Raw genomic sequence first — 19,529 nt, 5'->3', positions numbered from 1 at the left:
TCAAGTCACAAAGGAGGTTAGGTAGGCGAAGGCAGATTACGAGAAATCTTTGGCAAAGGATGGTAAGGAAAACAGCAAGGATTTCTTTACTTATATAAACTCTAAAAGGAAGGGGATGATTCTAATTGGTCCGCTTGATATCGATGGTTCGACTGTTGATGATTCTGCTCAGATAGCAAACAAACTGAATGAGTATTTTGCATCTACATTCACACATGAGGAGTTATTAACGTTTGAAAATGGCAAAGGTTATCAAATTGTAGCAGGGTGCTTAATGATTTTGTAATAATTGAGAGCAAAGTGGAAGAGAAATTGTTGAAGTTAAACATAAGAAAGGCACCTGGGGTGGATGGGATCTTTCCAGCGTTTTATTAAAGGAGGCGGCAAAGGAAGTAAGCAAACCCTTAGCCATAATTATGAGAGCATCCCTGGACTCAAGGGAGGTCCAAGCGGAGGAGATGTACAAATGTATCCCCAATTCACAAAGACGGATCGAAGAGTGACACGAGTAATTACAGATCAGTTAGTTTAACTTCTGTTCCGGGTAAAATAATGGAGTCACTGGTTAAAGCTGCATTGCAGGATCATCTAGACAAGGCTGCAGCAACAATTCAAACACAGCAACAATTCTGACAAATTTGATTGGATATTATGATGTGGTTACAAAGGAACCGGATGCAGAAAATAATTTTGATATCATATACTTGAATTTCAGGAAAGCTTTTGACACTGTTGCGCATGGAACACTACTGTACAAATTGGAGCAGAATGGCATTAAGGGTAAGTTGCTAAAATGGATAAAAGGATGGTTGAGTCGGAGAAGACAGAGGGTGGTAATCAATGGGTGCTGCTCTTCGTGGACTAATGTTATTAGTGGAGTCCCACAGGGTTCGGTTTTGGGTCCACTGCTGTTTTGTATATTTATCAATGATATTGATTAAGGTACATCAGGCTTAGTGTCGAAGCTTGCAGATGATACAAAGGTTGGCAGGATTGTCAATGACAGTAATGACAGTGTGCTACTGCAACAGGATCTAGAAAATTTGGGCAGATGGGCTGAGGTGGCAACTGAAGTTTAACATTGATAAATGCAAAGTACTACATATGGGTAGAAGTAACCCCAGATAAATGTACCAACTGTGTAGTACTACACTTAAGGTGGTAGAAAATGAAAAAGATCTGGGAGTAATTGTGCAGTCAGATATGAAGTTTTCTGAACAATGCAGACAGGTGCCAGGGCAGGTCATGGGGTTTTGTCAATGATATACAGGAATTTTGCTAGCTAACAGAGAAAAGGAGGTGATTATCCCTCTGTATAAGGCAATGGTCAGGCCACGCCTTGGGTACAGCGTACAGGTCTGGAGGCCTCATTTAAGGAAGATGTAGATTTGCTTGAGCGTGTACAGAGAAGAGCAACAAGATTGGTGAGGGGAATGAAGAGATCATTTTACCAAGAGAGGCTTAAGTTCTGCAAATTGCAGCGGCTGGAGACTAGGCACCTGCGAGGTAATCTGACTGAGGTGTATAAGGCATTGAATGGATTGAGCACGCTGAACTCTGATGGGATTCTTCCACTTGTTCAGATTACGAACCTAAGGGGGCATAAATTCAAATTGAGGAAAGACAGATGTAGAATAGATGTGCGGAAATTTGCCCTTAGCCAGCGGGTGGTTAATTGCTGGCGAAAACTTCCATCTGTCGTTGTGGAAGTTGATAGGTTAAATAAATTTAAGGAGGAACTGGACAAACATTTAGAGGGAATTGTTTTGTAAATTTTTTTTTTTTTTTTTTGGCTGATATTGCATAAGCTTGCTGACCATTACTACTACTACTACCGTCCAGATTCACTGAATTATCTTGAGGCTGTCATTAATCTTTTTGATCCTAGTAATATTTTAATTTTTGCAGACATCGGAATTAAAATCGGAAGTAAAATCGGAATTCTGGTATAGTACTCGAACAGACGCTCGGGGTGAAATGATGGAGGAGTTTATTAGCAACAATATGAGATCTATAACATCCCTTATCAATTCACCACTTTCTGAAGCTCAACTGAAGAGTCGAATATCGATATTACGTTTTCGAACTCTCATTGCAAACTTCATATATCTGAATGGACCCCTCAGCCGTCTTGGACGTGCAGTGATCACCGAGCTATCTCCTTTACTGTGTCAGCTCCTCGTTCTATCTTCACTGTCTTGTGAAAGTACAGTACCCGAATTCACACGATTCTCATTAAACAATATTGACTGGAATATCTTTAAATTCTCCATAGAGACTGACTTTCATGCTTCTGTTCCTCCTCGCCTTGATACCATGTCTGCTTCTGATGCTGCACCTCATGTTCAGAAAACCCTGATAACAGCGTCACATAAATCGGCTTGGAAGAAGTGTGTTAATTTGAACTTGCTCTTGGTGGTCTTTGGACTTGTCTGCTCTTAGGATACAAGTTCACAAAGTGCGTAGGACTTACCAGAGACATAGCCACTTGTCTCTTGAAGACGTTGAAGTACCCCATAGTCGGTATATTAATCTTAAGAAGAAATATGTTAGGGCAATTGCCGCTAGAAAAAAGGAAACCTTGTCCGATTTTGTTCAAAACTCTGGGAAAGCGAACCCGAAAGCGAAAGCTATTATACAAAATTATGAGAAACAAACTTAAAACTAAAGAAGTCTTTGGAACTATTACACATAATGGTGTCGAGACTAAAAACTGGTCTGTAAGTGTTATACTTGAAAACTTGTCTTCCGATTGATGACTCTGGCTATGATACTGAAATTCATAGAAGTATTCGTTCTGCAAACTCCTTGTACATATCAAATTCTTATTCGGAACCATTTACTGCTGCTGAGTTAGAGACAGTTATAAAGCAGATCGATATAAGAAAATATAAGAAAATATCCAGGTATGGATGTGCTGGAGGATATATTTATTGTGGAGACTGCAAAACTTAAATCTGAAATTCGATTACAGTTAATTAACAAATGCTTGGAGGAAGGACACTTTCCGGATCTCTGGAAAACTGTTCTTCTGAGATTGATTAAAAAGCCCAACAATCCCCCAGCCGAGCCCAGATCTTATCGGCCAATTGCAATGCTAGCCAATTTGGGGAAATTTTTGGAACGCCTAGTTGCCCTAAGGTTTAACTCTATTTTCCTTGAAAAAGATCTTCTGCGTCCAACCACTACGGTTTTTCTCCAGGCCGCTCTTGTGAGGACGCCCTTCTAGATTTTATTTGCCATATTGAAAACTCTCTGTTCAAATACACATTGGCTATATCCAAAGACTTCGAGGGTGCCTTTGATTCCCTTTAGTGGGACAGCGCCCTCGAACGTCTACGTTCTGCAGAATGCCCTCAACAGTTATATCTTCTTGTCAAGACCTACTTTACAAACCGACTCGCCACAGTCAGATCCAAGCATAACCAGATTCTACGTCAAATTTCTAGAGGGTATCCTCAGGAATCCATCTTAGGACCGTTATTCTGGAACGTGGTGTTACAGGACTGGATAAAAAGAACGTTTGAAAATACCAAGATAATGGTTTACGCTGATAATCTAACAGTACTTCTTAGCGGTAACTCAAGATCTGCATTGGAAGCATCAGCTAGAATAGTCCTAGAAGACATACAGATTTGGACCCACGAAAATAAATTGAAGATAAGTCCTTCCAAGACCAAGATCATGGTTCTTGGGGTAAACTTGACGTCCGGCGTCCATCTACGTGTAAAATTGGCAATGCTCAAATCCCTATAGTCACGGAAACTAAATTGCTGGGAGTTATTATCGACCGTAAATTGAAATTTGGGGTGCATTTGTCAAGCCTCGGGGCAAAATTTAAACGCTTTGCCAAAGCTGTAGTGAGAGTTTCTCGAAATGAGTGGGCTTCTCTGCACGATGCTTGAGGCTCTACTGTACAGCTGTGTTTGTCCCTCTGGTGGTCTATGCTGCAGGCGTATGGTTCCACATGGTCAAAATTGTAAAGTTCCAATCTAAATTGATGACACTTTAGAGAGTTGCTAAGTGTTCTGAAAGCCTGCCGCACAGTCTCAACGGCCTCACTTCAGGTCTTGGCGGGTTTTCTGCCTCTCGACTTACACGTGATCTACAAAGGATTGACCTAGAGACTAAAACGTAAAATTCCCTCAGACCTCTTTGGAATCACAATTAATTTAGACTCAGATGTCAAACATGACCATAAAAAAATTTGGAATGAACTAATAACCTTTTGGCAATCTAGATGGAACACTTCATCAATTGGTTGTTACGAGAAAATTCTTCCCCGAGGCCTAGGCATTGATGAACAAGAAGTTGAATGTCTGGTTCAGTATGGATATGTTTACTTCATACTTGCTGACTGGTCACGGTTCGATGAACATGAAATTATATAAATTTAGGTTGTCAACAATAGATCTATGTCAGTGTGGAGAAGTTGAAGACTGACAACATGTACATGTATTCATGCCCAAACTATACGGATTCAATGGCTAGGCTTAGAGAAGTAGTGCCTAATCTGTCCACTGGTCAAGAGTCAGTGTTGGTACAGGATGCTGATAATTACCGAGCGCCGCAGTCTTTTTTTTTTCAAAAGAGGCTTTTATGAGAAGACTTGTACAGTCTCAGATGGCAGCAGTTATTCACGCCTCTGGCCCGAACCCAACTTGACATTCAATTTGATGTTTACGGCAAACTGTCTGGCTGTGTCCTTACCAATTTATAGAACAATAGATTTTGCTGTATGATTGCTGTAGATGAGTAAATCTCAACTTTTTTTTTTCTTTTAATACGTGGTGTATTAAAAAAGAGGTAGGGGAGAGAGAGAAAATCTCTCTTTTTCTCTTTATCTCTCTCTCTCTCTCTCTCTCTCTCTCTCTCTCTCTTTTTAATACGCCACGGGAACCTCTCTCTCTCTCTCTCTCTCTCTCTCTCTCTTTTTTTTTTTTTTTTTTTGGAATACGCCACGGGAACCTTTCTCTCTCTCTCTCTTTTTTTTTTTTTTTGTAATAAACCCCTCTCACTCGCCCCCCCCTTTTAGGTTGTCAATAATAGATCTATGTCAGCGCCTCTGGAGTGGATCTTCCCCAGAGGAATCTGGCCCACCTTTTGGCAACATCAGTTGGGTCAGAGTCTCGAATTGAAACATCACGAGCACTATTGGGACTGGCCCACCTTCCCGTGGTGTGGACGAGTACCCAGAATCATCTGTCCAGGTGACTGTTGCTTCTGGGTAGCCAAGTGGCCAGAACAGAACAACAGAATACACACAAACCTCCACACACAGAGCTTTGTTCCCAGGCCAGAAGGGTTTTCAAATCAAGGGCATATAGACATGCTAATGTTCTTTGTGAGAGTGCATAATCGCATGCTGAGGTCACTGGGAAAGGATCTGATTGGCAACTACTTTGAAAATGCACTTCTCTAAGCATTTGAGAACAGGGCGAAGAAACGGAAATTGGCCTGTAGTCCGCAGTTGAGGTGGGGTTCTGCACCTTTGGAACCGGGACGACTCTGTAATTCAGCGAAGCGACTGGGACGACTTCCTGTTTTGATATTCTATTGCACAACTTCGTTAGCTCATCGCTGATGAAGTAGTAGGCGATTTTTGGGCAAAAGGTGGAGATACAGTCACTTCCCAACGTTTCTTATTGGACAGGGCGTTGATAACCTTGATTAGTTCCTCTTCGCATATCGACAAGTTAATGAGGTTAATTATGACGTAGTAAGCACTGTTCCAGGGGAAACCTGCCACTCCACTGTCTGTTTTAAATAACCGGATTAAACGATCACACCATTTGTCAGGCAGGCGCCTCTGTAGCCAGGTGGGAAGCAGCAGAAGTGCGTAGCACACGCTTCTTGATTACACCGGGGTTCGAGCCCGTCACCACCAAATACGGAGGATGCGGAAAGGTCAGGGATTAACCACCGCATATTCTCGGAGCAATATGGACTTAGTTGCTAATGCTCCTAAAAACCAAACAACAACAACAACAACATTTGTCAGGTCTAACGATTCTGTGTGATGGATATGATTAACCGACCAGGATCGCTGTCCACAGACTATCATATTCTCCATGTACGAGTTGATTGCATGCTTCTTGGATTTCTGGAAGGTGCTTCTGGCTAGTGAATAAGCTGAGTATGACCATTCTCAGGGTAGCCTCTTGAATTGAGCAAGTAGTTGTTGCTTTTCCTTAAATTAGTTCATTAGGGTGCTGGACCACCATGGCTACCAGCGTGAGCAGATGACACATAATCTTGACATGGCCACTCATGCAATGAAAGATAACCATCTCTGAAACCAAACCGCAGCTGCCTCCATATCGATTTCACTGAGCTTTCGTCAGGGTAGAACCTAAAGAGGTCCATTGAGCATGTAGTTTTTTTTTTCTATTTTTAAGTATATTGGATCATGGACAGCCTTCCTGATCTTTTGAACCGGGTTCGACTGGTTACAGCGTTCTTTTGACACGAGCATAAGAGCAAGCTTTATTTCCAGGTGACTGGAAATAATAAAGCTTGCTCTGTTTCCAATCAACTGCATCAATTGGCCTGTAGTCGAAGGCAAACGCCGAATTGGAACTGATTACATCTTCTGCACTCCCGTAGCTGTAAAAGATTCTCCGTAATATGACTTTTCCACGAAAAGGTGGGCTATAGATGCAATAGATATTGAGATTCCACAGATCTGAAATCATCTAGGATCTTCGATGCAGGTGGCAACTGTGGGCGGCGCCTCCGTAGCCAGGTGGGCAGGAGCGGCAGTGTGTAGCATACGCTTCTTGATTAGACCGGGGTTCGAACCGTTACCGCCAAATACGGAGGATGCGGAAAGGTCAGGGAATGACCACCGCATATCTCTCGCCGGAGCAATATGGCCTTAGTTGCTAATGCTCCTAAAAAAAAAAAAAAACAAACCAAGCAACAGTGGGTTGAAGCCTCCCAAAATTATCACTGCCTGCTCGCACTTGATTGAACTCAAGAGCCAAGCAGAGAAGTTAGTAATGCATTGATCTGTAACAGGTAAGGGTACGTAAACTGCGTAGAAGCAACTGGATTCCAGCCATTAGGTAATAGCCAAGAGTGGCCTCAAAATCGCTACCAGCGTAGGCCCAATAATTTTTATAACAGGGAGGTTTTGTCTTTGACAGTTTAAGATTCCACCTCCTTTCCTATCTTACCTGTTCGCCTGAATTAATCGTCAAGAAGCCAGGTTTCAATGAGGATAACAATGTTATAACCCGCACTTTGAAGCAGGGCACTGAGCTTGTCTTCAGGCTCCGGATGTTCTGCATGACGCAATTCACATGTTTGCCGTTGGCCGACTTAATCTGGATTAGGTTACTATGGTTCCTTTCCTTACGAAGGGTGGATGATGGGAGGTGGAATGCAATTTTAATAAGTGTGGCAATCACATTAGTTTTACTAAAAAAATATTTCTCAACTGTTCCTGATCCTTTCCACCTAGCTCACGAAATATTTAGTCTTGAAATGATGTATTATTGTTCGTGCAAACAATAACAAAACACGTGATTACTGGAAAGTAACTCTTCAGGAGCTGTTTGTGCAATATTTTCTTTCTTTTTAATAATTATCCTTGTTCATTTGATAGTATGTTGAATGCATTTCATTGCGTTCGTTTTAATGATTTCGATTCAGACGACTATTCTCTCAGATAAGTTAAGAATCTCTCTATTATTATTTATTTAGTTATTTTTACAAAAGATGTATCACTTTTGGATAATCTCTTCAATCTCAGTGTATGAGTATATTGGAAAACGGCAAAAATAAAAAATCTGATAATGCAGGAAGTTAGACATAAAAATATCTTTAATATAAAATAAAAACACGTGATTGTTTGTACTACAGCACTACCACAGAAGAGTTTGCAGTTAATTAATTTGGCAATGAATGCAATCATTAATCATATTTCACGGTAACATTTCGCAGACTAGGACCAAGGTCCTCTCAAATCCGTGTGTGTGTATGTACTATAATCCGCTCGGCTACTGCGAGATAATATACAAACACAAATTGGCATTTTGTGCACTGGCGTGTAAAACTTAAGGATCAACACTATTTCTAAACGTTACAACCACAAAATCAAAGGAAATAGTCTGTGGCGATTTGCATAACTGTTGTCGTTCAATAGAAAGCTGGTGCACATTCAAAAATTTGAATCGTGGTGAGAGGACTCACAGAAACAGATAAAACCAGCAGTTCAGCAGTTAGTTACCGAATGGTGAGCACGATTGTTACAGACGTTCGATTGGTTTTATAGAGGCAACGAAATGGCCAGTAGACAACATCTGTATGACTTTACCCGGTGGAATAATTGGGAAGCTCGAGAAAGGTCAAAGTACGAGGAGTGTGGCTGCAGAGTTCGGTATCGCCCATAGCATCGTCTCACGTGCGTGGTCGGCCTTCAGAACAACAGGCACAGCTGTTCGAAGGACCAATGGTGGTCGTCCACGAAAAACAACGCCCAATGATGATCGCTCCTACAGGTCAAGATAGACAGACACCAGACAGCGGAATCCACTGAAAACCAGCTGCACAAGAGCAGAGGACGCAAGATATCGCGATTTACTCTGGCCAAGCGACTCCACAAAAGTGGACTGTTTGCCCGACAGCCAATAAGCTGTGTCCCTTTAACACTTGCCCATTGGAGACATCGTTTACAGTGGTGCCTCGAACACAAGGACTGGACAGCAGCGCAGTTGGATAAGGTACTTTTTACTGATGAGAGTAAATTCAGTCTCAGCAGGATTCTGGACGTCATCTAATCTGGCGAGAGGTTGGCACATGGTATCACCCCGCAAATATCACTGAAAGGGATCGATATGACGGTCGATGTGTTCTCGTCTGGGGAGGCGTTATCTTGAATGGACATACACAACTCCAGATACTGGAAGGCGGTACTGTAACCGGTGCACTCTACTGTACTGAGGGAATCCTTCCCCATGTGCGTCTGTTCCGAGGTGCCATTGGCCCCGAATTTTATGGATGATAAATATGGATGAGTTTATGGATGATAACGCCACACACCAACAGCACTGCAGCTGTTGATATGCTTTTGGAAAGAGAGGACATTGTTCTTTAGGACTGGCCTGCCCGTTCCACCGATCTAAATCCCATGGAACACATATGGGACGCTCTGGGGAGACGCCTTGCGGCGCGTCCACCACCCACCAGAAAATGTTCACCAGCTGAAAATGTCGCTGAGAGAGGAGTGGACCATGTTACCGCAAGAACTTATCAACAACATTGTTCTAAGTATGGACAGGCAGTGCAAAGCCAGCATCGACATTAGGGGTGGCCATATCTCCTACTGAGGACCACCTCTTCCCTTTGTTCCACCTTTGGCAGTGATTCATCTGTATCATTTCAGCCTTTGTTCCATCTTTGGCAGTGATGCATCTGTATCATAGCAGCCAGTGCTATGTTGCCATTTTTGAAAAAAATCCCTCTAACATGTAGGTTAGTGCAAAAGCATAATTTTTATTTAGCTACCTACCAAAGTAGTTAAATTTGCATCGTTTTGGTTATATCTCATATTCTGAATGCCTTCAGAACGAGTTGCCATGGTATTGTACTACCTCGAATAAATTACACTTCACCAGTGGAGAAGACTACTGTTATTTATTCTCAGCGGATACCACCACCCAGACGGCACCGTTTGTAAATGAGTAAGGGATAAATAATCCTCTTCCATACTTACTGCCCCTATTAGCCTTAAGAAAGAAGAAAGATAAGAGAAAAAAAGGGGATAGCAGAGGGAAGAAAGAAAACTTGCCGAACAGAAAGGGACAGTTTCCACCATCTAGTCACACTTATACTCATTATATCCCAATAGGTTCAATCTCACTCAGAAATACTTCGTGGAGGGCCCAGTCCATGTGACAGACTGCTCAGCAGGCAGCCGCCTGGAGTTGGCTTGCCCTACATGAGTTCTCAGGTTCTCCACCTCTTTCACTCTGCCATCTTTACACACGGCTATATTTAAAATCAAACGGCCGCATTGTCGGGAGAGGGACATTTCCCTGCAGCCGGATTGGTTCCTATTCCTTTTAGACTAAGCTAGTTAGATTACTGTCCCCTAATCCCTAACTTAAACTAGATTTTACCACCTAAGCTGCACATAAACCTTATTATCTATTAACCGACAGAATGGTGGGGTATAACACCACTGTTTTAGAAATTTCTGGTCCCCCAGTTGGAGTAACTCTAATATCTTATTGCAGCATTTCTGGTCCCCCAGTTGGAGTAACTCTAATACCAGAAATCTTCTTATTGCAGCATGCATGGATAGATTGAAAAGCATATTTGTATACCACCATACATGTCCCTTCTATTTTTCTTTTCCACATTTTCCATGCTTGGTATTTTCCTTCATTTATTACGAACATCAAGATATGTGTAGCTCTAGATACAGGCGACAGAAACTGCAAAAGTAGCACCTGATCCCTTGTTAATCACGGTACTCTCATAATTTTATGAACCCTGTTCCAGATACGTTGAACAGCTGGACAGGAAAAAAAGCATGTTGTACTGTTTTCCGCGCTTTACAATATTGACACTCAGTATTTGAGTATTACCTCTACCGGAAAATGCCCGTAAATCACAATCCAAGATAAGTCGCTTCTTGACCCTATATGTTTATGAATATTTCTAAACATCTGGGTTTCGTCTAAACTCTGCCATGCTCGGGGATTCTGTACTGGTGGTGTGTATGTCAAATAATTTCCAGTATATCTCTGAAACGTTTAGTTTTGTTCCCATATCTAGACCTCCTGCCGATAGTTGCTGAATATATTTGATAATCAGTTTGTACAAGGGTGGTATTGTTTCTGCTGTACGGCCTGTATACTGAACTCCTAGCAACTTAGTAAACTTCCCCATGTGGTATTTTACTAGGGTGAAAGCTACATGCGTGTCCCACAGGGCCGATCGAACGTGCTTTATTACATACGCCCACCGTAGCCACTTGAATTGTGGTATTTCATAGTCTCCGAGAGTTTTTCTACAATGCAATCTTTGTTGCGCCACCTCTTGTTGCCTATTATTCCAAAAGAGCTTAAATAGTCTCCTATGTAACCTTTTCTGCGTGAGATATTTAAAAGTGGTTACCGTTGCAATTCTCATCACTATTGGGATGAGAATCATCCACATGATTAATACTCTTCTAGTGAACGACCTAGGTTCCACTGGCCGATGTTTTCTTCCCAGAAGCTCAATAGTTGTCGGGTTGTTATTATTGGCCGTCTTGAGAAGGGTACCCCCAGAATGGTGATGGACTCCGCTGAGGAGGAGAGGCCCACTGGTAGTTGTAGTGGAGCATACCTTCCCCATTGACATTTTGTCTTGTTTTTATTAAGACCTAGACCACTAGGCAAACTAAAGAAGCTGAAGAGATCCAGCGCATTCTGCAAGGAACTGCAATGAGACACGGTTAAAATGATAGCATCAGCATGAGCTATACATTTTCAATCAGGATTTGATCCAGGGAGATGAACTCCTTTGATATTTCTAGAGTTATCTAACTGCCTAAGCATGGGCTCCAACGCCATTGAGAAGAGAGCAGGGCTTAGTGGGTAACCCTGTCTCACCCCCTCTCTAGTTTTATTTTATCTGAGCTATACCCATTGATCACTAGAGTAGTATTTGCTCCTTTGTATAAGCTCATAATAGCTGCTCTTAACTGAGAGCCCATCTGTACAGTATATAACAAATTTTGAAGATAATTGTGGGAAAGTTTATCAAAAGCTTTCTCTAGGTTATGCACTGCTAGGATTATACTGTAACCTTTCCGCTTACAATATGGTTGCAAGTCTCTCAAAAAAATCAAGATTTGATCCCATAGCTCTTCCTGGCACCTCATATGTCTGATTTGTTCCTAAACGGATCCTAGATGTCTTTTAAGGCGACTATTCAGTACTTAGGCATATAGATTCTAATCTACATTAAATAGTGATATCGGCCTCCAGTGTCCCACTTGCTTGCCCTTTCTTCTCTGTTTTCTTAAAAATGCCGTTTGGGCCTCCAAAAAACTTGCCGGGACTTGAACTGCCATGAAGAAACTAGAGAATATTGAAGCAAAAATTGGCCCAATCTTTTCCCAAACGTTCTTGTAAAATTCTGTTGTTAGTCAATCTGGACCTGGCGCTTTACCCCCTTTCATTTCTCCCAAAGCTAGGGACATTTCCTTCAAGGATATTGGCTGGTTATGTTCCTGCCGATGAGCCGCAGAGAACTATGACATCTCCCAACTTACTGGTAACGCTGGCCCTTGAAAGCTGCATACGTCTGTTTGTACGCTTCATTAAAATACTCCATGATGTCCTTGGTAGTATCATATTGACGTGATCCCAATTTAATTCGCTGTATGGAGCAACTGCTTGTTTGCGTCCTGTTATATTGATCGAAAATAAACGCTGCCCTCTTGTCGGCAAACATATACTGCAATAGCATTTGGACTGCTTTGTTTTCTGCCTGCGTTTCCAGATGCAATTGTATTTCTTTTTGCACCTGTTGTACTCCCATTTCATCATAACAATAGTTTAATAGTCGCCTCACTTAATACAGATGCCTTAGCACTTTTTTACTTTCCACCCCTCTTTTCTTCACTAATTTTTGGAATGCTGCCTTTGCTGCCTGCTTGAAATTTGCCCATTCTTCCCATGTCCAGCGCTTAGACTGCGCTAACTCATGCGTTATACTTTCAATGTTACACCAGTCATCCTGTAAGAGAGCCGGGTTTAGGCGCCAGGTACCTCTACCATAATCAATTGTTGTACATAACAGGAGGTTCATCATTAACAATTTGTGATCTGTAATGGGATGTGTCCCAGAAATAGTGACATGCCTAACTCTGGTTTATTTGCCATACTTCTTGGTGCATATATACGATCAATGCGTGTGCCTACTGTGTCCCTAATCCACTTTGCGCCAAGTGTTGTAGGATTATGCCATAGCCATACATCTATAAGATCATACTTTACACAAATGTTGTTCAATTCCAGAGTACCCCTTGTCCCTCTTAGTAATGGAGCCTTTGTTAGTGAGGTTTCAGCGATTTTGCCGTAGTCATTTCACGTGTTGTAAAATCCATCATTATCCACGGTTTTGGAGTTTGCTGGGTCTGTGGTGAATCCTATATGGGAGACTATTTTTCCTTTGGAATGTTGGTACAGCAACTTCCAGCACGCAATCTCCAAGTCATCCCACCAGAATCTGGAGCGCTTGGGTGCTCACAGTGCAACAAGCTCTTGTCGTTATGAATAATATCGATCGGTGTGTCATCTCCAGTTTTTCTTGTTGACGGCTGTGCTAGCCTTTATGTACCAGACCCCAGCTGCATAGGCTAGTGCTGGGATAAAGAATGCCTTATAGAGGACGCCAAGGGCCCTCTTGTTATTCAGGCCCCAATCTCTCCTAGTGACTCTGGCCAGTAGGCTCGCATATCTTCTTATTTTTGTTCTCAGGTAGCAGAGATGTGGCGTGGGTTTCTGTCAAGTATCACTCGAGGTATTTTATTTCTGTTAGCAGCTTTAGGGTTTCCCCGTTTATCTTAACTTGCGTTAGTCTTTTAGGCAAGGAATCCTTTGAGAAGTATTGAACTTGTTTTATCTGAGGAGATAGTAAGGAGATTTGCGCTAGCACAATTTTGCAAGTCGCTAGTGTAAAGTGTATCTAGGGTCAAACGGCACCAGGGGTTCCCCCATCTCCGCGTAGTTTACTTTGTGTGGTGATACAGTTCACTGTAAAGGCCAGAGATTTGAAAGTGTATGGATCTTGAAATGTGTGGTGTCATGTACCGTTGTTCTAGCCATTTAGCCGCCAGGCCCCTGCTGAGGCCCGACGTTGCCCCACTTTCTCCCCGTGGAGGCAGACCAGGTACCTAGTAATTTGCATTTACTCTGGCAGGTCCTGCCACCTATTTTCCTGAGATTTCAATGGCAAGGACCTAAAAAAAAAAAAAAAAATTTGCACGTTGTATAAATAAATAAATTAATTAAATTTTCTGCTTATACTCCGGGACGACCAAACGGTCAGAGGAGTTCACAAGATAGAATACAAGAAACAGCACCGTATTCAGTAGTCACGGGCTTGAACCCCGGTCACTCAAGGCACGTGTACTTATGTACACGTGCCTTGAGTGAACTCCTCTGACCGTTTGGTCGTCCCGGAGTATAAGCAGAAAATTTAATTTATTTATTTATTTATACAACGTGCAAATTTTTTTTTTTTTATGTTGATCACATACATGTTTCCCGGTTTGAAGGGGTTGCGTTTGAAAATTTAATGGCCGAGGAGAGGGCGAAATAATTTAAAGAAGCTGGAATTTTGGTGTGGGTCTTGCACTGGCATAGAGATAGAGAGGGGAGGAGACGGAAGGCTAGGGGGGAGATAGCAAATAGCTAGGAAAGACTGAGGTCAATAGAGTAGACGACCCCAGCATGTGCCAGTGGGGCATGTCCATGCCCCACCAGAGAGAAAGATGTGGGATGGCAGGGGGGAAGCAACAATGCAAGTCGCTAGTGGCCCGGTTTGCTATGGTCTCCAGCCGTGACCGGTTGTCAGCCTGCCGGGTTTTAACATTTGGAATATCCAAATAAAGGAACTCGCCAAGGACCGGGTTCCACAAGAGCGACCTCAGGACAGAACCCTGAGGGCAGCCTCTATGGACCGGCCTAGAAACAGAGGCATATGGAGTGGTAACAGTGATACACCTGTTTTCAAAATAGGATTTGAGGCATCCATAAAAAGTCTCCTGTGATATGAGCCTTCCAGAGCCTGGCCAGAACAGAAGGCCACCAGAGAGAATCAAAGGCTCCTGCGAAGTCAATCGACATTAGGAGGAAGTATTTTGTGTTGCAGTTTTTAGCTGTTTCAATAATATTTTCTAGAGCCTCTACAGACGAGTGCCTCTTCCTAAAGCCATATTGATTAGGTGACATGAGGTTTGATTCTTGGAAGTGGTTCTCGATTCTTTGGTAGAGAAGGCGCTTGAAGAGCTTGCTGAAGATTGACAGCAAGGCGATTGGCCTATACGACCCTGGCATTCCTTGTGGTTTCATCGGATTTTTAAGATCAGTTTTATTCGTGCCATTTTCCACGAGGCCGGGAAGTGGCCCACCAAGAGACATCGGTTGAGGAGTCCCAATATTGTGTGCGGTATAGTTTCTACCGCCATCTTGAGCATCTCAGGCTCAATTTGATCTATACCAGGGGTCTTTATATTTTTCATCCTCGCTGCTGCTATGCTGAGCTCCATTGGTGAGAAGGTAGGTTCAACAGCTGTGGTTGTGTATGAGTTATTGTCCTCACATAGTTTTCTTTGTTCCAGGGTTCAAGGCTCAGTTGTAGGAAGGGAGATATGGTCCAAGATATTGTCTATAGAGAATTTACATGTTCTGGTATAGGTTCCCTGAGCTGTCTCGTTTGCCGTTACGACTTCCCCTCTGGGGAGTTTGTTTGTGGTGACCCGATACACCACTCCCCAGAGGTTAGCATTTCCTTCTGTATTTACTGGGTTTTCCCATGAGGCTTTCTTTCTTTTTTTTTATTTTAGCTGTGTAGTCATTTCTTACCTCACGGTACTGTTGACGTAGTACATCGACCTCTGATTGTGACCAGGATCTACGCGCCCTCTGAAAAGCCTTGCGGGCACTATTTACCCTTTTCCGGAGGTCTGTGAACTCTGGCGTCCACCAAGGAACGACTTTGAGGGAAGGCATCTTCTCCTTGATGGCTATATCTGCAGCTTCTGTGATTAGTTTTGTTACCTCTCGCTGATGCCCGTCTAGGTTGAATTCATTGGGATGGAAGTTTTCTTCTTTCTCCATCAGCAGCTGCTAAAAAGTTTCCAATCCACCTTTTATATGGTGTATCTTGGTAATAGAAGTCATGTGACATGTTGCATTTGGAGTGATCGGTGGAGGTTGTAAGTTAACACTCTGTGATCTGAAGTGGTCCAGTGTTGTTGTTGTACCTCCCAAGGAGGTACAACAACATCTGCAGTTTGCATCAAGGCCTAATATAAGTTTGGCGTTTCGTAGTTGTTGCTGCAGATTCTGAAGATATTGTATTGCAGGGAGTATGTCTTCTTCTGGTCGGACGTAGATGGACACTACGTAAAATTCCCATAGGGACGACGCTATATGGGAGCAGACTGCCCAGGTTGTGCATAGGTCTGTTATCTTAGTTACAGTGAGATCAGGATTACAAACAGCAATGGCAACCCACGGAGTTTCACCATCCACTTGGACAATTTTAAAATGAAGTGGGTACCCTCTAACTTGATATTTATGTGTGTAGGGTCTTGTAGAAGAAGTAGGTCTAGCTTTTCTTCTTTAGCTTTCTTAACTAGCTGTGCTACGACCGCCTTGGAACGTTGCGCATTGTGTTGTGCTATCTTCAGCTTTGACATCTTATAGTAGTTGTTATTACTCTCCATAATTGATTCTCAATTGTTGCGCACCCTTTGCTTTAATGTAGACAGGGCATTTACTGTCCCTGATGGAATGATCCGATGGTAGCTTCATGGCCCTACAGTTTGCACAAACTGGGGTTTCCCCCTTTTTTTGGCAATTGTGATATCTATGCCCAGTGTCTGCACAATGGCCACAAGTGGGTTGCGATTGCTTGCAGGTGTGAGTCGTCTGGCCAAAGCAACAACAACAGAAGCATTTGGGAATACCTCGACCTACCTCGACCTAATATTTTCCTCTACTCATATAGATGTTCACACCGACAACCCCATATTTCACTCGGATCATTCACCAATTACTTTTGACATCACAGTGACTTCTCATAACTTCAAATGCAGCTCCCGTACTCCTCGATTCAATTTCAGAAAGGCTGACTGGCCTCTGCTCAACCTAGCTCTAAGAAACGTAGACAAGCAGCTCGCTGACGCTATGGATGACATCGATGTGTTCACCAACAACCTGATTAACTGTGTCCATTCAGTTATATCTGACATTGTTCCTCAATCCCATCTTACCGCACGCTCTACCTACCCGCACTGGTATAATAGTGAACTAATACGTAAAATTAAATCCAAAGAATTCTACAGAAACAAATATAAGCAAACAGGTGACAGTCAATACTATGAAATATTCAGCCAACTCCGCAAAGAAGTGAAAACTCTCATATTAAACTCCTACAACATGTATACAGAGTCAGTTCAGGATAGTCTGCTTACTCACAGAGATATCAAACCATTCTGGAATTTCATGAAGCATAAGAACATAACCAGTAGAAAGTTACAACTCCGAAACGCAGATGGAATTCTCTTATCTGACGAATTCAGTATTGCTCAAGAGTTTGCCAAACACTTTTCTAGAATTCAAACAAATGATACATTGAGACCTGCCTCATTTCCTGACTTCACACCTGTTAAAGATGATATCCTCATTAATCTCTTTATCACTGATGAAGATTTAAACTCGGCATTAAAAAGCATGAAAAATGACTATACTAGAGGCCCAGATGACATTCCAGGCCTATTTTGGAAAAGGACTGTCACTACATTGAAACCCCTCATACTGCGGATCTTCAACCTGTCTCTCAGGCTGGGGAAGTATCCTAATCACTTTAAGCAGGTCAATATAGTTCCTATTTTCAAAAAAGGTGATAAAAATGACGTATGCGATTACAGACCCATAACCTTGCAAAACAGCCTGGCTAAACTCTTCGACACAGCAGTGCACAAACATCTCTTCGAATTCTTCAAGCCTTTTATCGATCAGAATCAACATGGTTTCTGCAGTGGCAAGTCAGTAGTCACAAATTTACTTCCTTTCTGGCAATACACCTCTGAAGCTCTTGATAACCACCTACAAGTTGATGCAGTCTACACAGACATATCTAAGGCATTTGATAAAGTCCCGCACGAACAACTTCTGGAAAAACTTAAGCTGTATGGCATCCGTGACCCTTTGCTCTCATGGCTACGCAGCTATATTACGCATCGTTCCTTGAGCGTTATCATCGATCAAGTGAACTCAGACTGTTTTATACCACTAAGCGGAGTACCACAAGGCTCTCCCTTAGGTCCTCTTCTCTTCATTGTTTTCGTAAATGATCTTCCTTCTTTCATCTACACCTCCAATGTTCAAGTTGCTCTCTATGCAGATGATCTTAAGATCTACTCAGCAGTGAAGGAGACTACCGATTCTCAACAACTTCAATGTGCTCTCAATAAATTCTCTCTGTGGCTATCTCTGAATGGCTTGTCTGCTAACCCCTCGAAGTGCAAAGTTATCTCTTTCTCATCTTGCAGATCTCCACAACTAATGAATACGGAGTATAGTATTAACTCTGTGATCATCGAAAGGTGTGACCAAGTTAACGACTTAGGGATTCTCTTTTCTAGCAGTGCTAAATTCGATGGGCATGTCCTTAAAATCACCAGCAAAGCATTAAAAACACTGGGATTCATCAAACGGAACACATACAAGTTCAAAAACTACAGATATGCGGTTATCCTTTATAAAACTATTGTACTGCCAATCCTTGAATTCAGTTCACCCATCTGGAATCCTCACACAAAGACTTTAACTAACAAAATTGAAGCAGTCCAAAAAAACTTTATCCGTTACCTTACGTACCGCAATCCTCTATTCTATCACTCAGTGTATTATGAATCGCTGTGTGATTACTTTCATCTAAGGCCTCTGTGCACTAGAAGAGTTACTGCTGACATCGCCCTCCTAGCCAAAGTAATCACTGGAATTTATGAAGCATCTGATATCCTGAGTAAAATAAACTTCAATGCTCCCTGTAGACAAGTCAGGAACCTTACACCGTTTCGCCTTGACTCTGCCAACACGGACTTAATGAAGTTCAGTCCACTGAACAGAATCAGCAAATCAGCAAATGACTCTCGCATTGACTTCTTTGACAACTCCCAATCACTGATGAACTCCATCCACAAGTTTGCCTCTTCACTTAAACTGCAAAGTGACTAGCTCACATCTAATTATTGTAGCTTATTATTTGTTATATTATTTTTCTATTCTCTAACGGATTAATTATTACTTGTTTTACCGGTAACTTAACTTAATACAATCCTCTTTTGTACATATGCTTTATTGTTTGAATTTGTATCAATGTTTATCGTCCTGTAGGATTTCACATTATTGTTATTACGTTTATTGATCTGATCTCAGATACACTGTTAATGGTTACCTGTTGTGTATCTTTTTATTAATAAAATAAAAAAATAAAATAATAGCCACATGCTCTCTGAAACGATGGCTGCCCCAGTTTACATAGATTCTGGACTGTTGGCTCAGGATTCTCCAAGCAGCCGGAGACCGTTCAATGATCCAGTTAGCGGAATTTCCATTTCTGGACTTTGTTTTATACCTCGGTAGGATATGTTCTCGTGCCTTATCGACGGTGGGTAGCTGACGGCAGTTTTTGGTATAGATCTCCTGAACAAGTTCTTCTGGGGTCACGTCTTTGTCGATGCCTAATATTAGTATGCTTAAGGAGATTGCGTGGATCCTCCAGATTGCGTG

Source organism: Mastigoproctus giganteus, chromosome 8, assembly GCF_048544385.1.
Source record: "Mastigoproctus giganteus isolate SK-2022 chromosome 8, ASM4854438v1, whole genome shotgun sequence".
Classification (NCBI taxonomy): Eukaryota; Metazoa; Arthropoda; class Arachnida; order Uropygi; family Thelyphonidae; genus Mastigoproctus; species Mastigoproctus giganteus.
This window is presented reverse-complemented; position numbering follows the sequence as displayed.